Source organism: Rhagoletis zephyria, unplaced genomic scaffold (genome assembly GCF_001687245.7).
Source record: "Rhagoletis zephyria isolate East Lansing unplaced genomic scaffold, Rhagoletis_zephyria_1.1 Rzeph_scaffold_05953, whole genome shotgun sequence".
Taxonomy (NCBI): domain Eukaryota; kingdom Metazoa; phylum Arthropoda; class Insecta; order Diptera; family Tephritidae; genus Rhagoletis; species Rhagoletis zephyria.
The window spans coordinates 16,950-32,719 of record NW_016163036.1 but is presented as its reverse complement, the minus strand read 5'-3'; positions in this window follow the sequence as shown (position 1 = coordinate 32,719).

Below are 15,770 nucleotides of genomic sequence, written 5' to 3'. Positions count from 1 at the left end.
CGAATTCTTTAAAATTTCTTTACAATGCAGAATATTCTGAAAAAATGGTTTGCAGGGAATATATTCTTTTTGTACCAAGGCGAATTTATATAAGGTGGTGCTACTAGCTCAGCTGATTTTGTGTATGTGTTTCGCCGCACGGCTTCTGATATCAAATTGAAAAATTTTGTTTGAATTTCTACACACACTCTTACAGATTTTGACAGTTTATGCTGCCAAAGCAAAAACAAAATACATGTAAATTTTTGTTTTTGTACTCCTGCTATCACCTTATATTAATTCTCCTTATTTTGTACGAAACAATCTAGTATGGTTTTTAATGTCAGTTCTATTTGTTCAAATATTACATGAATTTTAACGTCTTCCGACTGCATTTGTAAATTAAGTTTTGTAAAAAGAGGCAAAAAGAATTTTAGAAATTTGAAATATAAAATAGTTGTTGGTTTTTCGAGCTGTGGGTATATTTTTCCACACTGGATTTTATTGACTTTGTCTTCTAAAAACGTGCCCATGAAGTAAAGTATTAGTGCTGGAAATTGTTCAACTATTCTAGTAACTGCTGCATGGAGCGAAAGCCATCCAATCTGAGCTGGATGCAGTAGTTTGTGTGGTTTAAGATTGCAAAAAAGTTGAGATTCTTTAAACGTACTTTATTCTCTTAGCACTGCAATGAAAGTGCGTATAAATATCACGAAATACGGCTTCTACTCCAGCCGGAAGATTCTTGCAAGCATTGTTAGCAACAATATGGAACGTATGACAAATGCACTTTACAGTAAATAAGTGAGGTATTTTCTGTTTTAATAGTTTTAAAATTCCCGCAAAACGGGGAAAATTCCCTCTTCTGGCACCGCTACCAGTGATAAATAAGTGTATTTCCATTTTGAGCGCTTTTCCATGCACAACTGCGACTGTGGAGTGATCGTTTAGTACACTTCGTAGTAAAAACCTGGCTCAGACGCACAACAGAAGAAAGAAGGCTTTCTGGAATATGCCTCATGAGCGTCCATAGGAAACTCGTTACCGAAAACCGCGAGATGATTCAGGAGGAGCTAATCGAAATATTTGCTGAAAATCTGGGACGTTTGTTATTAGCAGGGAACGGATTTTATGGAAATTGCCTTTTTTTCTGCTAAAGAGATAGAGTATATTCGATTAAGAATGTCCACGATTTAGCTTTCCCTGATTCCATATATACACAATTGATGTTGCCTTTTTTAAGATATATGCCTTTTTTTGTCTTTTCTACCTTTAAAAAAGTGATTATAGCATTTACAATTTTTTTTAAGATAAAAAAAATACACATTACCCATGCGGCTTATAGAAGCGCAGAGACCTCTTGCCAAATTGGTGTTGGTAAAATTCAAAGCCGTTTTCTCAGCTAACGAAGGCTTGGAGACAATAAGGGGTGTGGATAAAATTGGAAAGGGCGAGGAAAACGCACTTATTCCGGATAATATGAACGTTCCATATTTAAATTGGGCTACACTTGTATCAACTTACGTCGATCGCACATTTAGCACATTCAAGGCTTTTCTTCGCGAAAATCGAATGAAAATGCTGCCAGAAAACTTCAAAATGCATCTTGTGGTTCAATGTTACTACAACTATACAGATTAAAGTTTTATGAGTTAGAAACTCGAAAGGATAAAATAGTCAAAGATTCAAAGTACAAATTTTATCATATAATGAAACTAGTTCATAGTTTTTCTCTTTTTCGCTATTTTGTTTTGCCTTTTTTCCCTTTTTTCCCTTTTTTGCAATACCTAAATAGTGCCTTTTCCTGCCTTTTTCGTTATTTTATTTTGCCTTTTCCAGCCTATTTCGTTATTTTATTTTGCCTTTTTTATAGTTTTTTAGGTCCTAAAATCCGTTCCCTGGTGATAACAATGACGCAAGCGAAGATGATGATTATTTTTATTAAAGGTTACATATTCTAAATTACTTTCTAGGCTTAACAAAAACATGTAGATAATTGTTGAAGAGAAAATTTGTACAATTCGTATTCATTATCATATAAAAACTAAAAAAAACCTAAAAAAGTGATGATGTGGGTGAGGTTGATGATGAAAATAGTAATGAAGATAATGATGAGGATAATTCTTATAATGATAGAAGTGTTGCTTAACTTGTAAGTAGTGATGATTAGGATTTTAACAAATTATCATTAATAGTAAAACTTATTTATATGAGTAACAACTAAATTTTAACTTTTCTGGCTCTTTGGTAACGCCATAAAAACCTACATACCCTGATTCCATATATACACATTTGATGTTGCCTTTTTTAAGATATAAGATTAAAAAATATACACATGCGCAGGGACCTCTTGCCAAATTGGTACTGGAAAAATTCAACTCAGCTAACGTAGGCTTGGAGACAATAAGGGGAGTGGATACAATTGTAAAGGGCGAGGAAAACGCCTTTATTCCTGATAATATGAACGTTTCAAACGTTCCATATTTAAATTGGGCTCCACTTGTATCAACTTACGTCGAGCACACATTTAGTACATTCAAGGCTTTACTTCGCGAAAATAGAATGAAAATGCTGCCAGAAAACTTCAAAATGCATCTTGTGGTTTAATGTTACTACAACTATACAGATTAAAGTTTTATGAGTTAGAAACTCGAAAGGATAAAATAGTCAAAGATTCAAAGTACAAATTTTTCATATAATGAAACTAGTTCATAGTTTTTCTCTTTTTACTTGTAATATAAACATTTCTAAAATAAATGTATTTTTGAAGTGAAACTTCTTAATCGAGTTCGGAGATGGTTGCGTTAAATATTTAACACCACGTCATAAAATCTGTATCGTTCGTTCGATTTTTAAAAATGAGGTGTCACATGAAAGGCCTTGTCCTTCGGGTGTGCAAAGTAGCTTTAGTTCCATGAAAGGGGTTGCCACATGTTAGAAAATCGAATACAAAATTTCTCTGTCGCAGAGGGTTGCGTTAAATATTTAACACCACGTCATAAAATCTGTATCGTTCGTTCGATTTTTAAAAATGAGGTTTCACATGAGAGGCCTTGTCTTTCGGGTGTGCAACGTAGCTTCAGTTCCATGAAAGGAGTTTCCACATGTTAGAAAATCGAATTCAAAATTTCTCTGCCGCAGAGGGTTGCGTTAAATATTTAACACCACGTCATAAAATCTGTATCGTTCGTTCGATTTTTAAAAATGAGGTTTCACATGAAAGGCCTTGTCCTTCTGGTTTACAATATAGCTTTAGTTCCATGAAAGGAGTTGCCACATGTTAGAAAATCAAATTCCAAATTTCTCTGCCGCAGAGGGTTGCGTAAAATATTTAACATCAAGTCATAAAATCTGTATCGTTCGTACGATTTTCAAAAATGAGGTGTCACATGAAAGGGCTTGACCTGCAGATGTGCAGTATGGTTTTAGTCTTTTAAAGGGTTGCCATATATACGAAAATCAAATTCAAATTATTTATTAAGTTAAACGAATTATCCCAATATGGGTATCAAAAGAAATGGTTTTGAATAAGTTGTATTTTCTAGCTAAATGTAGGAGGGTTGCCACCTGTTTCAAAAGTAAAATTTAGTTAAATTATACAAAAGTCTTACGCTTAAAATACTATACAGTACAGAAAGAGCTTACAGAAACACAATTAAAATATTTTTGAGGTGCCTGAAGAGGGTGGCCACCTGTTTAAAAAGTTAAACTCAAATTATTGAAGCAAATCTTATTATTATAGCTCCGTTATGTTTGCGATAAATATTTAACGCCACGGTACAGGTAGCATATGACGGGTATAGAAAACGAATAGCTGCGTTAAACGCCAATTGGGCGGGAAAAGACTAATGCAAAGACAAGAATATAATCAAAAACAAATATAAAGAGAAGATGAAGATGAAGATGAAGATGAAGATGAAGATGAAGATGAAGATGAAGATGAAGATGAAGATGAAGATGAGGATGAAGATGAAGATGAAGATGAAGATGAAGATGAAGATGAAGATGAAGATGAAGATGAAGATGAAGACGAAGATGAAAATGAAGATGACGAAGATGAAGATGAAGATGAAGATGAAGATGAAGATGAAGATGAAGATGAAGATGAAGATGAAGATGAAATTATATATGTCTATTAGAAAATAAGTACATGTGTATTTATATCGCAAATTTCTTTTTTTCTGGAATTTCCTCTATTAAGTTTCACTTCTTCCGCGCGTAGGGACACACGTACTGAGTTTTTGATTTTTCTTCGTATTTTCTGTCTTTTTTTGTGCCTTATTTTGCTTTTTTTGCAATACCAAGTGCCTTTTCCTGCCTTTTTCGCTATTTTATTTTGACTTTTCCAGCCTATTTCGTTACATTATTTTGTCATTTTTATAGGTTTTTAGGTCTTAAAAATCCGTTCCCTGGTTATTAGTGTAAAAATTATTAAATAAAAAATATATCAGAAAAATTAACAAGTAAATTTCGTTTGGGGCGGCAGAATAGCTCGCGCGCAGCAGCGCTAGCAAGGAGGAGCTAGATGCGGGGTAAAACCTTAAAACAGAAAGGGTAAGCATTAGCCGTGTACGTGTATTAACCCATTCTATGCCATGTATATTGCATAGGTTATTGTATTCACTTTTCGTTTATAGAGAAAAAATTTCTAACTAATTTTGTACTCTATTTATTAAAAATAATTCAAAATCATAAAAAGCCGCTCAATGTAATTTGTTTTTATTAATAAATCAATAAAGTCTAACTTGATTATATATATGCAAGAAATAGTATGTGCTCATTCATACTGGGGAAAAATAACGAGTTGTTGGCCAACCTCACGATGTAGCGAACAGAAGGTGGCGCATTCCGCAAACCACTACTTTAGTTTTGCCGATTTTGACATTTCTCGTGTAAAAGTAAACGATTCCTCTAAAACTTTAAATCATATCAAATGTTATTAGAAATCATATTTTTACAATTTAAGGCAATTAACTAANATTGGACAGAAATGCAACTCTGACAAATCACGCACGAAAGTTGATTTCGGTTCATCAAATGTGAAAAACTTGCGTGCGTGCGTAGAAAAGCTCACGCCGGTAATACTAGGTTGAGCTGTTAACGATCAGTGTTGCCACAACATTTTTTATTTTTTTTTACCAAAATTACTAGAAAAAGCTACCAAATTCGACAAAAAATTACCAAGCTTATTGTATGTGCACAACTGTACATAGATATGTATGTCTGTACATATATCCGAAGACATCAAGCTTTTCAGTCAACCAGCGCTCCATCCAGCTATAATTTTTATATTTGCGTGAACACTAAAAGTCACATCTACAGAAACGCTTGGTGAGGATGTCAAACCTAAGTGTGGCCGAAGAAACAAATTTGTCGATTGCGCGTTGTTTTAAGAACACGGTACTGTCTTATGGCTCCTAATGCTATATTTTGCAATTGGATGTATATCTCCATCCATACAAGGCTCAGGCCACAAAGCAACTGAAGATATCTGATCACTCACAGTGTCGTGGATACGGTCCATTGCAACAGGGAATTATTAGGCGCATAATTTCCTGAAAGCTTTCGACTCATACATAGAGGAAGTGAAGTCCCCTACTGAATGCCGTAGCTTTTTGAACGTACATATTTACATAGAATTCTACTCATATGGTTGCCGGGTTACGCCGGAATATTGATGGCAATTGCAAAGCTGACGAACTGACAAGGAAAGGTAGGACCATCCAAAACCACATTCAAGTAGTTTTTTAGAGATCACACAACTCTTGTAACCAAGGAACACCGAAGAACTTTTCGCCTTGCGAAACTTTCAGGACTACTTTGTATTCATATAAAAGGAAACGCTTACGGCCTACTTCGTAATGTGGAATCAGAACTTGTTTTGACCTACCTTACATGTAGGACTGAATCGAAAAAGTTACCAAGTTGAAAAATAAGTTACCAAATTTGATAAATAAAGAAAAAAATTACCAATTTTGGTAAAAAAATAATAAAGCGGCAACGCTGTTAACGATCTTGCTTGTGCATATGTTCGTAACTAAAAGAGGCCAGCGCTGCTACCAGGCTCAGTGCACGGACTTCGAGAAAATTAATAGCTGTAGGTTTAACCGGCAAAAGATGGTAGAACTTGGTGGATATTTTTTAAAGAAACTATATGTATTAGATACATTTTACCCATATAGTTGGTGTAATTTTTGCTTTTGTACTCCTTCTATAACCTCATATGAATTCACCATGAGATAATTGTATTTTTTTTTAACAAAAAAAAAATATTCCACGTCAATAAACCATTCGAAAATAAACGTTTACATAAAACTGGGCCCGATTTGAAATTGATTTGATCACGGATAGTGATAAAAGTTAAGAACTTTTCTAAATATTTTTTTTTTTAATTACTCAATATTGTGGCGAACGTTCGAATATTATCTACGATATCCAATATGAATGTTGTGAAAATGAACATTCCTTCAATACTGTCATAACTCAAGAAACCGAAAACCCGAGAAAAACGCCTTTAAAGTTTCAAACACATATGTACATATGTATACTCCCATAGTAATAATGAATACGTATTTTGTCCGAGTGAGCTACTGGTAATTCACACAGTTATGAAATTTTTACACAACCTAGAAGAAAATGTAGCGATCATTTCAACATTGGGTTCGGTTAAAACCTTTTAAATAATTGCAAACCGAAGAGGATGATCTTCCGACTTGACAACTTGCCCACTCTGCAGCATAAGGCAGCCGTTGTTAACCCATGTATCAAGGCGAATTTATACAAGGTGGTGTTAATGGCAAATTTAGATTTTCGCCGCGGTACTTCCTAATGTCAAAATGATGTGTTTGTTGTAAACAAGGCGAATTCATATTACAACAAACACATCATTTTGACATTAAGAAGTACCGCGGCGAAAATCTAAATTCGCCAGTAACTCCACCTAGTATAAATTCGCCTTGCCATGTATTCTACCTTCTTGTGAATTCGAAATCCAGCCCATTCCTGACGAAAATTTTTATGAAAGAGAGCTTATCTTTCCGTTAGAGAATGGGCTTAACCACATTTGCTTCTCGTTTTCTACATTTGTATTTCAATTTCAAAATATAAATAGTTATTTATTTACAAATGTTCGCGTCAAACAATTATAAAATATGTATTTGCTTTTAAAAACTTGACAATAAGCTTTTTGCTATAAACATTTAATTTACGCATGTAAAACTAAAATTATTGGAAGTTTATTTAAAAAACTCCATTAGATCAGATTTAAACTATTAAAAGCAGTGACTTTTCAATTTATAAATAGGAAGAGGTCAAAAAAGCAAATGAATCTGCTTTTTGTCTACTTTTTGCGTTTGCTTTAAGAATACTTGTAAGTACGAGTATTATCGATACTTTTTTTGCAAATATGAGTACTGGCATCGATTCTTTTTTAGAGTATTCTATAAGAGTACTAGTATCGACAATTTTCTAAAAAGTTGTATCACCAATCACGGATGCCGTAATTTAGTCTCTGTATTATTTTAAAAAGGGGCTTAAACAATTATCTCCACTTAAAAATAGTTTGACTAAAATTAGATTTGAAATGCTTGAAGTTTGCAGACTATTTATCACCCTCAACAAAAAATGTAAGTACGTGTATATATCGTCGCTACCATGTCAAACTATCGTATGTGCAAAAATGCTTTTTCAATTACGATACCTTGCGCATGAGTTTAGAATAATACGCAAGTTGACACATCGTCAAATGTCTAGTCTTCATAGAAGCACGGGATACTGGCTTTAACAAAATGTCGAATCCCACACTTTTTCCTAATGACAACAACATTTTTTACAACATATTTTTTTGCTGTCGTATGAAATTCCCATTTGCACATTCGATAGTTTGGCATGGTAGCGGCGATATGTATATTAGACCACGTCAGAATAAAAAAGTCCTGGAATGCGACCGGAATAAAACTCAAATTTTAGCAGGAATATGCCCTCTCTGGGACAATGGTAAGAGGTCGCGCGTCGAGCATTTAGTTTTCCCATAGGAATTACAAGAAAAGATAATGAGTTCTTTCCTTTTGAGGACAATATAATTTTCTAGGATCAATGAAAACGCTCGAAACTGTGAGAATACATTGATTGCATGCCATTTAAGTATTATGCAGGCTCAGATTATGTAAATTCCTAAATTATACACAACAATTTTTTTAGAATTTAAGGAATCTGACCATGCATAAAAATTAAATGCCATGTAATCAGGGGCGAACGCAGGTAGGGGTTTTGTGAGTTCAAACCCTCCCCGACCCCGACCCCACTCCCCAAGGTAAGGGGGAATTATTATAAATTATTTTATTTTAAGCCAGATTTAACGAATCGATCGCTGTATTTTCCAACCAACAAAAATAATTCGTTTTAAATGCTGTTTTCTTCTAAATCTCTGAAAGCAAAAAAACCTTACGGCCACCTTTGGCATGTGCTGCCGCCATCGCCCAGCAGAGCGATAGAAACAAGGCGAATTTATACAAGGTGGTGTTGATGGCGAATTTAGATTTTCGCCGCGGTACTTATTAATGTCAAAATGATGTGTTTGTTGTAATATGAATTCGCCTTGGATAGAAATAAATCTATCGCCACCAAACGCCGACGTGCCAACTTCGCATTTCGCTTTGGTTCTAATTTTGACAGCACGAATTTCGCTGCGGTGAGTTCGCCGTTCGCCGGCATTGTATCTCAGATATAACCGGACTAAATACACTGGATCACAAATTTTAGTTTGGGTTTTGTTATCCAGACGTCACTATCCAATTTCTATGTAGAATTGTTCGGTGATTCCGAAAATCGAGTTAATTTTTTTTCTGCATAACCATATATACATTACTTTCCGATAGGACTGATAGTTTCTAGAAATAATAAGTGGTCAAATGAAAATGCGCAAAGATTTTTTGTATGAAATATGAGCAGAAAAGCGTGTTACTCAGGTGTACGTGGCGTATGAGTAACTTTCTTTCCTGTTCATTTTTCATACAAAAAGTCTGTGTGTATTTTCATTTGACCACTCATTATTTCTTATTTATCCATCGATTTTCTTCATTAGTAATTTGATTTTTTTTTGTAACAGAACAGGCTTTAGCACAAATGCAAAAATTTGGCACAGAACCTGTAATTTTTTAAATTTTTCTTCTGTTAAAGTTTGATTTTTTTCATTAAAAAATAAAAAGAGCTGGAATGATTAATTAATTTTTCAGAAACTATGAGCTCTTTCGGAAAGTGATGTATATACGGTTTATGGAGAATTTTATTAGCTTTCACTTGCCGTACTTTATATTAAGATTGGTTCGTAAGATATACGTGATTAAAAGGATCAAATTTTTGCTTTAGGCTGAATAACGGTAAATTGAAAATATCTCGAAAACGTATCTATAGGAAAAAAATTAACTCGATTTTCGTATTTGTTGTGTTAAAAAAATTTCGCGGCACCCCTACTCTTCAAATGTCTACGAAAAGGACTGAAATTGTTTTGATAATTTCATTATTTCCTTTAAGTTTATTGGGAGCTTTGACAATTTTACCCTGAAATCATTTGACGCTGAAAGCTCGCTGGTGTATTTGTTTTTAACCGACTTCACAAAAAGGATATGGTTATCAATTCGTCGGAATATTTTTTTTAATGTTTTTTTCTGTGTATGGTACCGCATAACTTTGGAACACGTTAACCGATCACTATAATTCTTTTTTTAAGGAAAGGTGTTACCAGACAGGTGGTCTAATTTGGTTTAAAACCGATCATTGGATTATGAATAGATTAACGATAATTTTAAAATCTTAGAAGGGAATTGAAATCGGTTTTTTTTTTGCTTAAAAGTTACATGTTTATGTAAGCATTTGTTGAAAATACAGTCTCACATAGGGCGCGTTTATAAGACGTAGCTGTTTAGCTCAACTGCTATCTACGAACTGTTGGCACCTGTTGGACTCAACAATTACGTCTTAGAAACGGCTTGATGAATATGCTGCCAAATGAACAGCTGATAAATGTAAACAAATGAAATTGCAATAAATAGAGATAGTTGCGCCGATAGTATTTAGAATTCAACGCTGAGCTACCGCCGTGTTGAAAAAATCGTTCAATGTTATAATGTGTAAAAGTATATAGCAAACATCTTAAAAACATATATTTAGAAACGTAGTATTATTATAAAATATTTTAGTTACTTTATCACGTCAGTAATATAAAATATAATAAATTTGTTTGCAACTGCCACCTCAAAGCGGCGTTAAGTTTAATATAAGCGGCGTAAGTCTTTTCGATCAGCTGTTTAGGCTACAGTATATACAGTAATAAACCTTTTCGCAGTTTTTCACCAATTGGTCCCCGAGGAGTACTTTTGGGTTGTGTGCAGCGTTTTCGTTTTGCGAGCACGGCAACACTTACTGTGGGGAAATTCGCCTCATGATTATAAAAAGTTCTTTTGGAGGATAAAATATATATAATTGTGTTATTTATGAAAATGTAGGTTAAATATAATATCAATGCTTAATTAAGAATTATATCTATAGTAACGTACATAATTATTGCCTGTGTTTCTTTAAACTGGAAACTCAAATCGTAATTTTAGCACTGGATGGAGTTTTCTTAAATGTAAATTTAAAATCAATAAAATATCCATTGTAAAATTATATTTTTATGAAAAACGTGAAATTTGTGAATTTATCATGGAAAATTCTAAATTTCTGAATATATTTAAGTCTTTATTCCAAAGTAGTTATAGAGACTCTAAAGCCTGCCAGCGCATCCGCCCAGAGAGCTCATTAACCAACCCAAGTTTGATCGACCATTACCCGGAGCTCCTCAAAGATACTCAACATCAACGTATAGAATACACAAATATGAATCATACGTATGTGTGTAGTAATTGCTATGAATGACTACCGTATTAACTCAGGACACGCATTCTCCCTCCGCTAGGGCAGGCACCTTGTCGTTGGTGCGGGGGCTTAGCTGAATCAACATCAGACCTTCCCTGGACTGGGGTAACGCAGCCGCCCTGCAGCGTCTGCGCTGCCCTCCTTCCAGGTTGGGGCTGCTGGCGGACAGCGACCAAGAATTGCCACCCTCCTAATCCAGGGTGTGACGCGACACCGTGCCCATTGAACGATTTGCAGCCAGGAGGACAATCGGCTGTATTCTAACGGCGCCTCCTCAACACCGGACCGCCTTGGGGAGTAACTGTGGCCTTGCCGCGGCACAGGGCTCTGCCGCGGTCGACGATCGAGTTCCCATGCAACAAATGTAGACCACTGCGCTTGCCTCGCCGAGCAGGTCGTCGTAAGAACAAGATGCATAAAACTAACAACAAAAACAAAAACAACAACAACAAAAACAGCACAAGCCAAATAAGGCATGAGGACATCCTGACATGCGATGTCTGATGACGAGCCATCCACCAGCACTGGCATACGCCGAGAACCTGCATTTCCTCGTGGAACGCAACATTCTCCCACCCCAAAAGGGGCAGCAGCAAGACTCGGGTCGGGGCACAGATCCCGCGAGTCGTCGAGACGCCGCTCCAGGTCCAGGTCGAGCGAACGGGGGCATAAAGGCCCTAGCAAGAAACATCGTCGCTGTAGACTACCGACACTACCACCGTCAGGTAAACCAGGGGCGATTAATGACTACCGAAGGCATGGACTGAGTGGTGCAGCAGTTAAATGGTACCTTCGCTTTCTAGAAGAGGGCAACACGCCGGAGATAGCACGCACAAAGGCCCTCGAGCACATGGCTGAGCTAGAATCAGAAGAAAGAAACGAGCGCCATCACGAAACCGCGCCCGCTAAGTGGCGGAGAAGCGGGGAAACACCTAGCGGCAGTCGGGGAAGACAGCAGGTACCCGATGTACGAAAAGAGCAGCACAGAACCGCGCCCACTGAAAGGTGGAGAAGCGGGCTAACAAGTGACAGGCCGAACAAGGCACGAGGTGACAAAGCAGCTGAAGCCGCGCCCGTTGGAAAACGGAGAAGCGGGTTAACAAAAGAGACTCGAACTGCGCCCGCTGTGAAGCGGAGAAGCGGGCAAATAACACCTGAGGCAGATTCCTCGACAAAACGGTATCGGTCGCATCACAACCCGGCAGCACCAGGGCCGAGAGAGAAACAGGTTGGCTCCGAGTCGATGCCACCGCGGGACGGGAAGGGGCAGAACCCCAGCTATTCTGATGCCCTTAAAGGCATCAGAATGGCGGTTCTGCCAGTGAACTACCCTGCGGAGGTACTGAGTGCGGACGACCTGACTACCCTCCAAGACGCCATCATGGATGAGGTGTTTAAGGGATGGACGCATCCGATAGCGTTCTGCGGGGTCTACTTCAGGCCAGGTATGCTCCTTGTAGATTGCAAGGAGGAGAGAACAGCCGCGTGGCTGATTAGCGTGGCAGGTAAGCTCGAAGGGTGGAAAGGTCCACTCTTGTGCACAAAAAGAGGAGATGACATCCCACCGACCCACAACGTGACGGTATTCCTTCCGAGGAGCGCGGAAAAATNGGAGATGACATCCCACCGACCCACAACGTGACGGTATTCCTTCCGAGGAGCGCGGACAAATCTCCCGAGTATGCGATCGGGCTGCTGAAGGCTCAAAATGAGGGTCTAAATACCTCGAGATGGCGAGTCATCAATAGCTCCGTCGAAGACACAGGCCTGCGTCTTAACGTAGGCATAGATGAAGAGTCGTTCAGTAATATCAGGCGGGACGGCTTTCGGCTCAACTATAGGTTTGGTAGCGTGACGATGAAACCGTGGAGGCAAAAATCGTCGAGCGACGCAGCGCTGCATCGGAGGAGATGCTGGCAGAAGAGGCCGCCCCTAACCGTGACGCAGCGCAACAAGCCAAGCCGGTCCCACCTGAGAGCAATATCACTCCCAACACGAACAGTGTGCAGCCCACGGTCGTCCCTACAGGCCTCCCATCGACGCAAGAGTTGATAGATGGGCTCGACCTGCGTAGAATAGAGCTGGACGGCAGGAGTGAGAGCGACCTGAGGCTCTCAGAGATTGACGAGCCGATGCAAAAATGACCAGTCAACCCACAATAACCGTAGCCCAGATAAACCTTCACCACGCCATTGGTGCATCAGCAATCATAAGCAGAAGGTTTTCCTCGGATAATCTGGGCATCGCACTGGTTCAGGAGCCGTGGGTCTACAGAGGTCAAGTAAGAGGCTTAAAAGAATCAAATAATAGAGTAATATGGGATCTCTCACAAGAGAGACCCAGAGCATGCGTAGTGCTTAGAGATAATATTGATTACTTCTGCATTACAGAATTTCTAAGTCAAGATTTGGTAGCGGTCCAGACGAAACTCACCATATCAGGAGAGGAAACAGATATCGTCTTCGCCGCTGCATAATTTCCGGGAGACAACAACAACATTCCCCCGATGGAGGTACAGAGGCTGGTTAACCACTGCGAGCGGAAGAGACTCATTCTTGTCATGGGTTGCGATGCAAATGCGCACCATGAGGAATGGGGCAGCTCGGACACCAACAGCAGGGGTGAGTCACTTCTAGAGTTTATCCTAAGTAACGACCTTAATATATGCAATGTCGGTAATAGACCCACATTCATTACTAGAGTCAGAGAAGAAGTCCTAGATATCACCCTCAGCAATAAACTGTCTGGAAATCTGGTCTCGCAGTGGATGGTGTCCTCAGAGCCGTCCCTGTCGGACCACAGGATCATACAGTTTGTTATGGGGGCTGGTACGAAAGAAACAAGACCCAAACGAAACCCCAGGAAAACAAACTGGGGGCAATACAGTAGTGTGCTTGAAGCGAATCTGCAGAATTTAGATCGTAAAAGCAGAGCATCGGATTGTATAGAGTTAGAGGATAGAGTAAATAAACTGAACGGCGCCATAATAGACGCATTCAATAGTAGCTGTAGGGAGACCATACCCAAAAACCACTCGAGAACTCCTTGGTGGTCCCGCAACCTCTCAGCACTCAGGAAGGTCGTGCGAAAGCAATTCAATATAGCCAAGAGAACTGGGTGCTGGGAGGTTTACACATCCAGCCTAACTTCATACAATAAAGAGATAAGGAAAGCGAAGAGGGAAAGTTTCAGAAGCTTTTGCGAGAACATTACATCCACTCCTGTAGCGGCAAGACTTCACAAGGCTCTAGCAAAGGACAGGATAGAGACCCAACTAGCAATCAAACTGCCGGACGGCACTTACACCGGCAGCGAAGTTGAACGAGCACGCGCTCTACTCTCTGCACATTTTCCGGACTCCTCCAACCTGACAACGGAGGGAACTGATCGAACATTTAGACCAACCCCAGATGACTGGGGCTCTGCGAGGAGCATATTCTCCCGAGCCAAAGTCAAATGGGCGTTGGGCTCATTTGACCGATACAAGTCCCCGGGAATGGACGGGATCTATCCGGCCTTACTGCATGAGGGAGAAGATCTAGTCACCCTACATTTAGTAGAAATAATGAAGGATAGCCTAGCCCTAGCCTACATTCCAATAGTGTGGAGAAGAGCCCGGGTAACATTTATACCCAAAATAGGCAAAAAGGACTACTCCTTAGCTAAATCTTTCAGACCAATAAGTTTAATCTCTTTTGTACTAAAGACGATGGAGAAAATCATTGACAATGAAATCCGATCAAACACTCTGGAAGTTAGCCCGCTACACAGTAGCCAACACGCGTATAGAGCAGGACGATCTACAGAAACAGCCCTGTATCAGCTAACTACCGAACTCCAAAGTGCATTTGAATCTGGGGAGGTCGTTCTCTGTGCCTTCCTTGACATAGAAGGGGCCTTCGACAACACCTCGCATGAGGCGGTAGGGCAGGCACTAGAGAAAAGAGGAGTACAAGCACCTATTCGCAGGGGGATAGAAGCGCTATTGCGCACAAGAATAGCAGAGACCACAATAAGGAATAAGTCTTTGCAAATAAAAACCACGAAAGGGTGCCCACAAGGGGGCGTCTTATCACCCCTCCTTTGGAGCCTAGTAGTAGATGAACTCCTGCAAATGCTATCAGATAATGGAATCCGATGCCAAGGCTATGCGGATGACATCGTCATAATAGCAAGAGGAAAGTTCGAGAATACCCTCTGTGACATAGTCCAGAGGGCCCTAAGAATAACAAAGAAATGGTGTATGGATAAGGGTCTCAAAATTAACCCAACAAAAACGGCCATTATCCCATTCACAAGAAGAAGAACCCTACCGGGAATGAGAACTATAGCCCTCGATGGCACGGAAGTCGGTGATATCTGCAGAATCATTAGCTTCGAAAGAACATTCAAAGTAGAATTAGGGAATAAGGCAAGTTGGAATGGCGTAAATTTAAATAAATACTCCCATCTTCGCCCCCTTATTTGGTACACAGACGGCTCAAAAACACCCGAAGGCATTGGAGCTGGAATCTTTGGGCCAAGAACAAGGGTCTCGGTTCCCATGGGCAAACTGCCCAGCATATTCCAGGCGGAGGTTTACGCCATTAGTCTTTGTGCAGAGATCAATCTTCAGCGGAAGTGAAAATATATTAATATTAAGCGACAGTCAACCCGCACTCAGAGCCCTTATCTCTAATGAAATCAAGTCTGCAATGGTTCTTGAGTGCGTCGGGAGGCTTAACGCCCTGGCGGCAGCCAACAAGGTCTTCCTCCTCTGGATGCCGGGTCACAAGGGCATAGAAGGTAATGAGGAGGCAGACACGCTTGCCAGGAAGGCGGCAGCAACAACACCAATAGGCCCCGAGCCCTTCTTTGCGATAGGACCGCACACCATC